The 13793-nt window shown below is 33.8% G+C and overlaps 1 long non-coding RNA gene across 1 annotated transcript in view; it reads left to right on the forward strand.

Moving 5' to 3' along the window:
• LOC123643740 overlaps positions 1–13793 on the forward strand; it is an 87201-nt gene that overhangs the window by 66174 nt on the left and 7234 nt on the right. The gene's annotated exons all lie outside the window — the stretch shown is intronic.

A 13793-nucleotide genomic window follows, 5' to 3' on the forward strand; every position in this document is an offset into this window, starting at 1 on the left:
TGGTTGTCAGCCAAGTTATAGACATTTAACTCCTTTAATCTTTCTTTGTAATTGAGTTAGCTTGGCTGCTTTTTCCAGATTTTCCCCCTATTTCATCTGCACCATTAATAAACAGAAAAAAACAGCCTATTGCCTGGCTTCTTCTACACTTTCATTCTTTTTGCTTTCTGGTTTTGCCTCATGTTCCTTGTTGAACTAAAGCCAGCCAGACATCATTCTCTGGACCACGTTGGCAATACATGAATGCCTTGCCTACAACCATCAGTGTCCCGTGTGGTAATAGCATCAGCAGTATATCATAGAGTAAAAGGAAAATGTAAAAGGAGAACAGTGAGGAGCAAAATAATACATTCCTTAATTACATGGCAGACTTACCCTTGCCACCCAAAGTAAATCATTCTACCTGAACCCTTTAACAAAGCTTTTGTCATCCTAAAGTGTTGCACAGGGGTGCAAATTTGAATAAGAGAAGTGTGTGTATTGTTTGAAGTTTGGCCACTGTTCTCACTCAGTTTCTTCCCCATGTTCTCACTCCCACCACCTTTCCCAACGCCGATCGTGACTTGTTATCAGATTCTGTGGCCGTGAACAAAACTGGGCAGGGGATCATTTTGTCGGAAATTAGATAGTCTCAGGTGGTAAATGATTCATGCCTCCATGTGTAACATCTGAGGCAAGTGCTTTAGTTCTTGCTATTTCTGTAACAGCTATTGGTCTTCTTTTAACAGCTGATTCAATGGAGATGTGCAGGAGGAAGGGACTGTAGACCTTTGGTGCTATTTATCAACACTGTATTAGTTGCATAACTTTTTCTCCCTCTGATTGGCAGGGAGAAGCATACTGCTTCTAGATGATGCTGAGCTTAGTGTAAAATATGCCAGCATGGGATCTGAGCTTGTCACAGTTCATTCTTTCTTTTCATTTGGTTTGTAGAAAATGGACCTCTACCTCTACTTATCGTGTGCATTAGAGAGAAAAAGGTCATACCTCTAGGAGCTAATGGCTTATTGGTGTTTTTAGTCACCAGATTCAGATAGTATATTTAGTTGAAGGTTGCAGCAGCACATACTTGGCTTTTTCATTTGTGGTAGCTTCATTTTTAGTACAGAATTGAATAGGATAGAAGAGACGGTTTTCCTGTTTGTGTCTGTGGCAGCTTTCTAGACGATGTGTGGTTTAATCCTTTAAACATTTTTGATCACTTATCACCTCTTTCCCTGTGAAGGCATAAAATATTCAGATTATAATGCTATAATCTTTTCATCAGATTATTTAATTTTGGAGAAATCAAGGTCATAATGGCAGCTAACACAGTTGTCTCTGAATAGTGACCTAAAATTTGTAATACTTATATTAGTTTTTTTTTTTTTTTTGGCCAGATTTTATGGTCTGCCTTCATAGTATCAGATTTTAAATAAGATTATGTAATTGTGAATCATGTATTTCTTGGTTTCCGGCATCTTAAACAGGTAACTATATGACTTGGACACCTAAAGTCTGATTTTTTAAAAATGTTAATCTCTCACATGGCTTTAAAACTGTGACAATATTGTACTCAGTGTTAGTTTTATTAGGCAGCTAATGCATTCTTCAGCATAACTTTTGTTTCTTGGGTCTTTTCAAGACCTGTCAAAGAAAACAAAATGCCAACCTAACTTTAAAGGGGCAAAAAAATCCACCCCCCCACTATATTATTCTTTGTTCTCTATGTGCATCAAAGTGACAATCCCACACTGTCTCAATTGAGGGAGTCTAGCACAAAAATGAAAAACAGCCTGGCACTGTTATAGGCTTGCAGCCAAAATGTTTTGTATAGCTTGGTTCTGGCAGTGGTTTTTGTAAGGCAGAGGGTCTACCCTCACAGCATCACTGAGGAAGGAAGGCAGCCTTAGTCTTTCCTACTTATACCGTTTATTTTCACTCTTGTCTTCCTCATTCCTTCACGCAGGCCACCATTGTGAAAAAAAAAATTTTTTTTTCTGAAATAGAAATAAATATCATTCTTCTGAGAACTTCCACATTTAGTAAATGGCTTTGTTCCTTGTAGAAGCTGGTGCTAAATTTGCCTTTTCCAGCTCTCCTAAAGATTTCCTTTGCAGTTGCATTTTTGCCACACTTTGCAAAACTTCTGAATATTGCTAACTTTGGTCATGTTGACATAGTATTTTTCATTGGTTGGAATCTTGTCTGCTTCACAGCTTATTATTTGAATGGAAACTTTTGAGTAATATTTGCTTATATTGTATGGATTTTTATGCCAAGATATCTCTTGTTGAGACCAAAAAGTCTGCCATTGTTTTCTATTTTTGTCTAAAACTCAGGGTCAGTTCCTATCTTTTATAAATTGAACACTCATTTTTAGAATGTCTGATAAGTGTTGGCAGATAAGCCAGTGAACTTCCATTAAAATAAAGAATGTGCACTTAAAATTTTTTCTTTTGAAATCCAAATGCAAGGTAAAACACGGAAGTGTTTTTAAGTTTCCCAGTTCTCAATAAATTATAGTTAGTGCCCTACTATTAGAAAGAGTGTGAAAACATGGCATAAGTGTTTTTAAGTTTCTCAATTCTCACTAAATTATAGTTAGTGACCTACTATTAGAAAGAGTGTGAAAATGTGGCATATGAGTTTTAAATGGAGATGATTTGAGTAGGAGACTAGATTTTCACTTTGAGCAAGTGAAATTTCGTAGAATGTTCCTCAAAATATAAATGTGTTTTCTGTTATATTAAGCAAAAACAAATGATTATTTCAAGTGATCTATTTTAAAAATTGGTGTTTTGAAATCAAGATAAAAATAGTTAAATAGGCAGAATATTTTTTTTTTTTAGGAAGGGATTGATATTATTTTGACTTACTTTTATTTTAAAAATTGTCAATGATTTTTGGCAATAAGAAAAATTACTTTGGGAGGAAAAAACTCATGTATTTTTGTAACAGTGTAACAAATGTGACTGAAAAGAAAGTAAACAGTGGTTCGTGTTAGAATTATTAATGTGAAACATTTTTATATGCCATATATACTGAAATATGTATCTATTATGGATACATTGAAATTGTGCAACCTAACAGTTGTTTTTATCCAGAGGTTTATTTTTAATTGAGAAAATGCTTTAATATCATTAAAATTATTTGTAAAACAGAGGTATGTCAGAAGTATGCATTAAATAAACTCACCTGTTATTTTCTGTCATTCAAGACAGGTTCAGCAACATATTGGCTCATTACTTCAGCAAAACAAATACTCAAATTGCTTTGTATGTATAATGCATATGTAATAAATATTACAGTTCCCCATTTCCTCCAGTGCTGTCTTTTTAAACTTGTATGTAAGTGGCTTTTGTTCTGCAGAGTTGCTAACGTGAATCTGGGTGGGATGCCTGTTAAGTTTTATTAATTAAATCTTTAGGTCAACATTTTAAGTTTCTGAATTCTGACAGTTTTGAGGAGGAATGCCAGTGAAACTTATTTTCTCTTGGTCTCGTTAAGTTCATGATTGTCTGTCTTGAATCCCCTGTGCCAAGGTCTGATAATATTAGAATTGGTGAGTAAAGATAACGCAGACAAAAACCTCTTTCATTCATTCTGTCTGTTCACGTATATTGAATAATGTTTATTGCATGTTAAGTACTACTCATTGACTCTAAATGCATTTTTCTGCAATGGTATAACTTTTATTTGCATTTAAGCCCTTTATTTTTTGTGTGGAAGGAATGTATCTTTAAGTGACTTAGCAAATGCAACATGAATTGTCCTATTTGTTTATTCTAAGTACACACAGAGGCATAGGAGAAATATATTTAAAAACTATAATGTTTGAGCAATTTTTTGGTAAGTGCTGTTGGGTTTTTCATTTTTCGTAGCCAATAAATTATACAGTTTTAATTCAGAATATGTAGTAAAGCTATTATATCTTTATAGTTTGATATTATATAGTTTTCAGGAATTATGATATAGTAACTTAATCATTATATTTATAGAAACATGGAAGGCAAATTTATGAAGAGATAAAAATTGGATAAATGCTAAGTTTATTATTTTAATTAGGATTTTATTATATGTACCAAGTTTATACTTACAACTAGTATTTTATTTCATTTGATTATCAGTATATCTTTCAAACAAAACTCTTGGGTAGATGATTTGAATATCTTGTTTGATATCAAATATTGGTAATGTAATAACAAATAGTGACTTCTAAGTTTATGTGGTCAAAAATATGAATAATTTTCCCTTAAGCATAAAGTACATATGCTTTTTAGTGTCAAAATTCAAGAGAGTGTTGCCTGAAAGAATACATGTTAATTCAGTTTGATTTTTTTCTCCTAATTTTTGATACATTTTAATTTCCCCCACCTGCTGACATATTACATTATCATTATGTAGAATAATTTTACTAGTATTTCATATGTTTTCTGTGGCATCTCACACTGCTCACTTTTTATCTATAGTACCATATGAGTTCCCCTTTTTTTCAGGTTTACACTGCATATTTTAAGCTGCTGGTAGTGTAAGTAGATTGCAAGGTAAAGTGACATTTAGCTTTTTGAGCTAGTCTTGTTTTTTAGCATGAGAACAGGGTTTTTTTTTTTTTCTCCTGTCCTAAATCTTCTCATATTTCCCATTAAAACAATCTTACTAACATTGAACAAAGAAATTCAGGGATTTGGCTACAGCAGCAATTGAAATGCATCAAAAAGTGCCTACTACAATACAATTTTTATTAATGAATGATCTACATTGGTTCCAGCTGTGTCCATGTGATTAGGCCTTCACCAGGCAACAATGGGTATTTCCCTATTGCTTTTATTTGATTTCCAAGAATGTGTCATCTGTTACATCAGCCCCTGCCAATATGCCCCTGTAAAAGTGTTTTTTTTTCCCCTTCTAAATTTCTGAAGCATAAGTTGAATACCCACACATATCCCTGCCGAAATATTGTTTCTATTGAATAGTGGCCTAGGTTTGTATGCCCTGTGTTGCATACCAAAATCTTGGGATATGAATTAAAATAGATGTTTATTAAGTTTATCAGTAAATTTTCAGAAGTGTGGCTGCCTGGTAATGCTAAAGATAGGACTATTTTAGCTTTTACGTTTCCATCTTAATATTTTATTACAGTGGTATAATGTGTTATAGAGGTGGACAAGCTTGCAGATTGAAATGGGGATCGTCCAGATTGTTCTCTTCCCTGGACCATATGGTATAGTTCTAAAAGCCTTTTGTACGCTGTCTGTTCAGTTTATTGTAAACTCAATCTTTAGTGCACCTAAAAAGATAACCAAATAAAAGGGAGCCTAAGAAAAAGGACTTCATATCATGTAAGGAGCCCAGATATATTTGTTTTAAAGGACATAACTGCTGATAAAATTGAAGTTGAGATGATATTATAGATAAGGGTGACTTGTCATTCTCTGAATATTTCTTTGAGATCATATGGATTGTTGTAGATTGTCTTTGAATACTGGTTTTAAAATGAAAGCATTTATGTTATCTGACTATACTTATTATTCTTATTTATCCCATTCTTACAGTCTCAGGAAGAAGAGAATATAGCTTTTATCTATTTTACAGAGGAAGCCTCTACCTATGAACAATGCTAAGGAATATAAATTACCTGTTTATGAATATGTAGGATGTTTTTTGACTGATCTCAGTGAGAGTTTAGGGCTAGATAACTTTCAGTAATTTCAGTCTTTTAGCCACTACCTATACTCAGAGGTAGTTGAAAAATTTCTAATTATTTTTCCCTTTCCTTTCTACCCCCAACTTATTATGTTTCCATAATTCTATTTTAGGAAAATAGGAAAAGAGATTGCTTATCCCATATGCTGAGATACTTTAGTAGAAGCTGGAATGAGTGATTCTCCTGACTCTCACTCTCCTTCCCTCCAAAGTAAGCTACTGTTAGAGAAGAGCATTAGACATTACCTGCTGCTTTTTGGCACAAAAGATTTGAAGTTGAAATTCCACCAAATGGGGAAAGAAAAGGAGAGCCTGTGAAGAACATGATTCTTTACTCTATCGTTACCCTGAACCACTGAAAGGGTAACTGAGAGGAACTCAAATGTTATTGGAATGTGTAATTTTCCTTTGAATGGCCACAGTGAAATATATTTGAACAAAAAAGGCAGAAAAAGTATATGTGGTATATGGAGTTGATGGTGATTGAAATTAATGAATCTTTTCAGCATTTTACAATAGAGATTATCCTAAGAACAGTACACATTTAAAATTTGTCCAAGAGACATGTACATAGAGAATGATTATTGCCTCAGGGAGATTACTGGAGATAGTTGGAATATTACAATAATACAATAATGATAGTGGTAAGTTGGACACAAAATAGTTGTTGGAGTATGTATTTTTCAAGTTTAAAAAATTGTCAAAAACAGAATCACTGATTTCAAGTGTATGTGTGGGGGGTCTCCCCAACTTAAAAATATTGTTGCTGTATTATATTTCATTAATTCTGAAGCTACTTTCTGAAGTGCTCACAAAATTGAAAAATATAGTTTATACTTTCAAATGTTAGATCCCTCCTTCCCTCTCTCTCTCCGTTCTCCTTTATTTCTTTTTTCTCCCTAAACTTCAGCTATTGACTTATATGTATATTTCATATATATATATATATATGTATATATGAATGGTATATATACTATACTATAGAAAAATGTTATCTTATACATTCGGGGGTTTGAATGTTCCAGTAAGAAAAGAAAGAAAAATCTTATAATGACTATGCAACAAATGGATTTGTATGGAGGAATTTGGCCATGTTTATTAAAGTAATCCAGGTTACCAAAAATTGTAGATGATTTGTTGAAAGGCAAATTCCAAATTGTTTCTATTACTTCTAGCTAGGAAGGACAGAATTAGAGCTTAAATCAAGAAAGGAGGAGCCGTATATAGTCTAACTTAAATATCTCCTCTTTTAATGGGTAAAAATGTCTCTGGCTCCAAGTAGTAGAAAATCTTACTAATAGTGAAATGAGTAAGGGCTTTATTTGCATATGTCATGAGAGATCTGAAGGCAGTTAATTCACAGGTAATTGATGCCATCAGGAGTCCAGGTAATGTCTTGCTTCTCCACCATCCTTAGTACGTAACTTATGCCTCTTACTTCACTGATGACTTTTGCACCTCTAGAAATTGTGCTTGCTTTCAGGCAGGAAGAAAAACAAAGGGAGAGCTCAGAAGCTTTCTTCTCATTGGTACTTTCTCGTTTTCTTTAGAAAGGGATGCCTGCTCACAGGGACTTCCACCTCCTTCATTGGCCAAAAGTGTGTAACATAATTACCTCTAGAATGCAGTAAAAAGTATTTGAGCTTTTCAGCCTCTATTTTGGAGGAAACCACAGAAGATGGGAATCAGAATAAGTGTCGAGTGAGCCATCCTAAAGTAATCTGCTGTGCTTCCTCAATTCCTTTGTGTATTTATTAATAGTTGTTTGGAACTTTGAACTCTCTTGGTACTTGGTTTATATAGTAACTTGGCTGTTGGTTCTCTTTTGAACACCCAATGAGTTTGTGTTGGTATTGCAAGGGTATGTTTCTATGTCTGAGGACAGGAACTGTACTTGGGTCATCTTGGTGTCATTAATACTTAGCACAGTGCCTAGATGTCTACTCTCTATAATCACTTCTTCAATGAATGAATATTAAGAAATATATTTATTATTATAAATAATTTATACATTTAAAGAGCACAGTAATATTTTTAATTTGCAAGGGATTGTGGACTAAATTTTATGGAATTATTATTGATTAGGGAACATTAATGTAATGATGTTAAATTTGTTTTGAATAAAAGATACTCAGTTACAACGGTTATAGGAAAATCCTCAAAATGGTTTAGTACAAATGTTTGCTGGGAGCAAGTTATTCTATGAGTAAATAAGAAATATGATTTCTTTTTAACTCTATGCATAGACTTGTAGAAACAAAGATATTTTGTGGCACTCATGTACCAAGATCTCAGTTTTTGAAAAAACAGGCAATTTGAATTTATTTATTCATAAGCCAAACAAGTCATTTGATAATTTATGTTATTGATATTGATTTACAAGAAGGAATTATGAGATCCTTGGAATCCTCGTATGGCTAAGGGCATACTAAATCAGATTATATCTTAGATGGTACTTTAGGTATATATATATATACCTAAAATATATATGTTTTAATTCCTAGAGTAGCAGCTTCATATTTTTCAATACACATGCAAATGATTATGTACAGTAGAATTTCATGTCAAAAAGAAACGTTAAGAGGTCATCTTTACATCTGCTTGTCTTGCCCTCTACTATCTTAGAAGAAAGCAGGCTGCTTCATTCAAAATCTGCAGACGAAATGGCTCAGAGTATAACATGGTAGTGTGAATCAGTGCCTCACAACTCCCCTGATGTCTAACTTAAATCGTCTTTGTCATATTTCCATTCAGTTTCTGTTATTTTGACCTCAGAGGACAAAGTGAACAACTATCCACTATCTCCCATATGACATCCCCTATATAACATCATTTTAATAAATTCCTCCCTTTTCATTCATGATGGCAGGGCTGTTGGTACCTTAATTACTAAAACAACCTGTGCATGGATAGAACTTATTTCAAAGCAGGAAATGTATTCAAGTATCTGGAACTCAAATTTTCTATCTGAGCAGTTTATAGTCACTAATAATAAAGGAAGCCCTTTTAACATTCAAAAGCAGTCCTGGGAGAAGAGTTCCCACATAATCACAATATAGGCAAGATAGTTTCCTAGATTTGAACTTGGAATTGGGTATTGGTAGTCATGTTTGACCCTTAAGCAGATCTTTTAGTTATACTTTTGGAAGTAATAAAGGCCAATACTTTGTACTTAAAAATATTTCATGTAAAATTTTAGCCCTTTCTCATTCTTTTCACCTGTGCATTCTTGGTGATCAGTATAGTATCTTGTTCATAGTAGGCACTTAATAAATATTTGTTAAATGAGTTGTTTTAGTATCCCTTGGTAATGCTTCCTAATGTGGGTAGATTTATGCTTTTCATTTCCCCATGTCTCTTTAATTTTATTTTATGTAGTCCAGTAAGCACTCATACTTTGTTTTGCTGTCTTTATCTTCCTATTCGATGATATCTACAATGATTTAGGATTTGTTTGAATAGCTGAATACCTTAGTAATGCCTGAGAAATTCACTTTGTGATGATGCTGTAATTTTCAATTTAGGAATGCCTCTGTTTTTTCTCTTATAAAGGGAGGATTTAATTGTAGCTTATTGATGAGAATTCAGAATACATTAATTTCATACCTGTTGTGTACAAAGCACTTTGCTGGGTTATGAGTAGATACAAATATGAATTTTACATAAACTTTGCTGCAAGGAATTGAAATCTGGTTGGTCAGACACACATGTATACTATACAACTGTGGTATAGGAGGGGTGGTGGTAACTACTCTAACTGGGGTAAAAGCAAGGTTTAGGGTACTACAGAGGAAAGCGTAATTACTTCTGACTGGGTGAATACAGGTGAGTGATGGAGGCTTCATGGGTGAGATGAAGTTTGAATGGGGTCTTGAACTATATGTACGAATTTGATAGGTCGTGAAAGCAAAAGGATTCAGGAAGAAGAAACAGCAGGAGCAGTGCTTGCAGGTGGGAAGGTGTATGGAATGTTTGAACAAATGGGAAGGAGTCTGTTGCGTTTAGGGTAATGGTATGTCTGTGGGAGTGACAGGTATTGAGGCTAGAGTGGAACTTGGAACCAAATTGTAAGGGGTCTTGTTTCTTGTTTAATCTTCTCTGTATTCCATAGAAAAATTGTAGGTTTTTGAGTAGGTAACTAACATTGAGATATCTCTAAGGTTCAGAAGAAGAATAGAAGACAGATTAAATGTACCCATAGGTAGAGAGATCAGTTAGAAGGCTGATGCACAGTTTAGGTTGAAGATGATGAGGAAGGCTGAAGGCAGAAGGTCTTGGAAGGAGGGCCTGATTACAGAGGCCTGGGGTGGGTCAGATAAACGCCCTGTGGCCTGTTGATTTGCTTAGAGGTGTGCAGTAGTGTCCTGGCTCCCAGTAGAGGACACTTTCCAATTTTGAGGCTTCCTTGCACCTACATCATTTTGGCAGACTGTGGAATATGCCTCCCTTCCCTGCACCTGGGGGATCAAGTATTTTAGCCTGAATTCTAGGAGGAAGGAAAAGGAGAATTTGAATAGTTGTTGCATGGGCCAAAAGTATCTGCCACATTCCTCAACTCTCTGTATTTTCTGGGTTCTTGGTTCATCTTCTTGAAGTAGAACTTGCTATTGGTCTTCTTTGAGACCCAGCTCAAATGTTTCACAACATTTATCACTCTGTATTGTAATTATATCCAGCGCTGAGGCCAGAGACTGTATCTGGATCATCTTAATATCACGAAACACTTAGTGTCATTTTTAGAATATAATCATTGAATAAATGCTTATTGAATGAAGCAAGTTTGTTTATGCTTTGTTGTTGCCCAGACCTTTCCATTATCTGTCCATGCCCATTCCATCTTAGGGTCTTTCTGTGGCTGCCGCTTGGACAGCTGTAGATCCAGATCTATGTGGCCCCACCCCCACCCCCTCTGGTTTCTGCTTAGATGTCATCTCCTCATCAGCAAGGTGTTCTCTGACAACCCCGTGTAAGACACCCTCCTCACCCCAGCCCTCAGTAGCCCCTATCCTCTATTACTTTGTGGTGTTTTTCCCTACAAGTGCCTGCATCTGACACATTTACCTGATGATTGTCTTTTTACTCTAATTGGACAGAAATGGCTTATGATAAGAGTATCATTTGCTTTGTTGCCTAATTTTTCTCCAAGCACCTGAAACAGTGATGGGCAAGCACATAGTAGGCAGAATAAGTATTTGCCGAGTGAATGGGTGGTAAAGATCAGGCTACAACAATAAGAAACATTCAAGGCAGGTTTGTTTATAAGTTTCTGCAAGCTGCAGTATTTTTGTTATAACTTTCATGATATCAAATCATTAATATTGCCCCCAGAAAATAAAAGCAAATTCTATTTTCTATAGATTGTGCCTGTGAAATCTAATTATGGATTAGTATTTGTTTTAAAAATATTTGAATGCTACGCATATCCAGTCAGAAAACACTTTTATTATCCATGCCAGCTTAATTTTTAAGGCAGTGAAATGGAAGACTGTCATTTCAATAAGCAACTTGTTTTCATTTGTGGGAATGGAATATTTTGAATATTCTAATTGATTTTTGAAGATGGTTTTACAAGAAAATAACCCTTGTTTCTGTATATTGTACAGTTGCCTTTAGGATGGAAGGAAACTAGAAACAGGCATGGAAGTTATTTGCTTAGAAAGGTGCAAGTTGTAGCTGAATTGATTTTTGACAAATGTGTGAGGACGAGGGTCAGTCAGTCCCAATGTAAAAGGGAAATTTTGGGATACTGAATACTTTAAAGAAGACCTGTTTTAAAGAAGACCTATTTTCTATGTATATTTAAAGATTGCAAAGAGATTCTAGACTGTTTGTCATGGGCTCAGGACTATTTTTTATTATACGTTATGGCAAATTTGCTTGGATATTTTTCCAGAAATCTTAAGTCTATAATTTGGTAGTAAAAAAGTTGGTTATCAAATCAATATTATTATATGGCTTTTAGTGTTGTAAGAATTCCCTTTTGGAAACCCATAAAAGCTCATTTTTTCTAACTATAAACTTTATCTGTCAGTTTTCTAGAAGGTCAGAGTACTAATGTTCGAGGTGATCGGCTCTGGGACAAGGAGGCAACAAAGGGGTAATAAAGTTTAAAAATGCCACATGGCACTTTCCTAAGGTTAGGATTTCTTTTCCACATCAAGTTAGTGCTTATTTGAAAATATGGTAAGTTACACATTGATAGGTGTATTCTTAGTGCCCCTTTAAATAGATGAAATAGTTGCCTCTAGTTTTTGCATCTATAGATTTCATATTTTTATTAGCATTTTTGGGTTTTCTGGAGATTACTTCTTAATTATCTATATACTTTTAGTGGTAGATTGTTTCCTTGCTAGATTTGTAAGTTAAGTTTTTTAGAATAGATGGTTTTAAAAATGAATTATGATAAAATGGCTGCTTTGGAAAACAATTCAAGGAACAGAGTTATTTCTTATCACTTGAAAATGAAACATGTTGTTTAGATTGCAAAAATTATTAGAGTTGGAGGTTCCATTTAAAAATATTTCTCTACTGAGTTGCCATTGGTTAATATTTATCGAGTATCCATCCCCATATTGCATGTAGATAAGTATAGGAAAAATCTGGGTAGTTATGATGAGAGGTCTTTTAAAATTGCAAGTCTCTATCTCTATTAGTTCAATATCCAATCTGTTCCTTTTTTTTTGTTAACATGTGTAACACATGTGGATGATTATGCAATAACATTTTCCAGCTTTCTTAATATAAGAAACTTCAGCAATTAAGTGTGAAACTAGAAGTTCTTTTCAATTTTACTCACCTTAATTAAATATTTCCCCTTATTTCAAGACCCATACCTAATTACATAAAGCACAAATTAATTCTGACATTTTACTTGAACTTTAAAACTTTGAGTTTGCACTATACTTCCTTGTGTTCCTATTCAATACTATAGCTACCAAAACAGTATTTTAGTTTCTAACATTCTCTGTCAAGGTACAGCTTAAAACTACTTATGTATAAATAAAGATCTTGATCTGTTTACAATTATTTAATAATTCAAGTATATTTTTAAATTAATTAAGAATTACTTTTATTTCATGCATTAGACAAGCAGTATTTGCAAAACCAAATTCTAGTGTTTGTGAGTCACTATAGAGCCATTAGTTTTAACCTTTGCTGATTAGTTTTTTAAATGTTTCTTTATAGCAATAGTAGTTAGAATAATTTGAAAACCACTTGCAGGCTCCTGGAGGGGAGGAAGCTTTCAATAATTGAGAACTAGTTTGTTATTTCAAACAATTTGGTCTCCTTCCCTGAAGTTAAGAAAAAAGTTATAGTTTATTTTAATTGAAGTTGAAGCATATTCAGTGAAGATAACTTGAAGAGTAAAATGAAATACAAAGAGGAAAACAAAATCACTCATCATTCTACTGCAAATGATTATTTATGTCTAACTGTGTGCATATGCTATTTCTCTCGTATTTACAAATTCATTTCATCATATATTTTTATGTATTCATTTCACGCAATCATGTAAGAGTAGCATAAACATTTTCCCTTGCCAATAAATATTCAACATGATTTTTGATCACTAATAATTTAATCATAAGAGATCCCTTTTGGTTGGATATGTTGATGGCAAACTTCAATAAAGATTCTTAATAACTTCTAGGGTTAATCTTTGGAAGTGGTATTGCTGAATCAAAAGATATATGTAGTTTTCAAAATTTTGTATTATGATTAAATGCAATAGAACATTTTAATACTTTAAAGCAAAGCTAACTATATGCATTAGTGGTATAGGTAGCAACTTTTAGTCTGCATTTTCAAGACTTGAGAAAGGTCCTTTTAATTCACAATCTATTCTTTGCATCTACTTTGCAGATGGTTGAAATTTGGCCATCACCTGTTGCCTTCTTGTAACATACAAGTACTCCTGGGAGAGGTAACACATTGTACTCTGGAAGGCATTTACTTTGAAAAATGTGAAGTTATTTATCTGATATTTTAAATTTAACCCTTGCAAGTAAAGTTTGGAAACAAGGTAGGTACATTTAGCAAGAAGAATTAGTAGAGGATAATAGAGTACTTCAATTCTATTAAGATGAATTGAGCAACTATTATGGGAA

This window comes from Lemur catta, chromosome 8, assembly GCF_020740605.2.
Source record: "Lemur catta isolate mLemCat1 chromosome 8, mLemCat1.pri, whole genome shotgun sequence".
NCBI classification, from domain to species: domain Eukaryota; kingdom Metazoa; phylum Chordata; class Mammalia; order Primates; family Lemuridae; genus Lemur; species Lemur catta.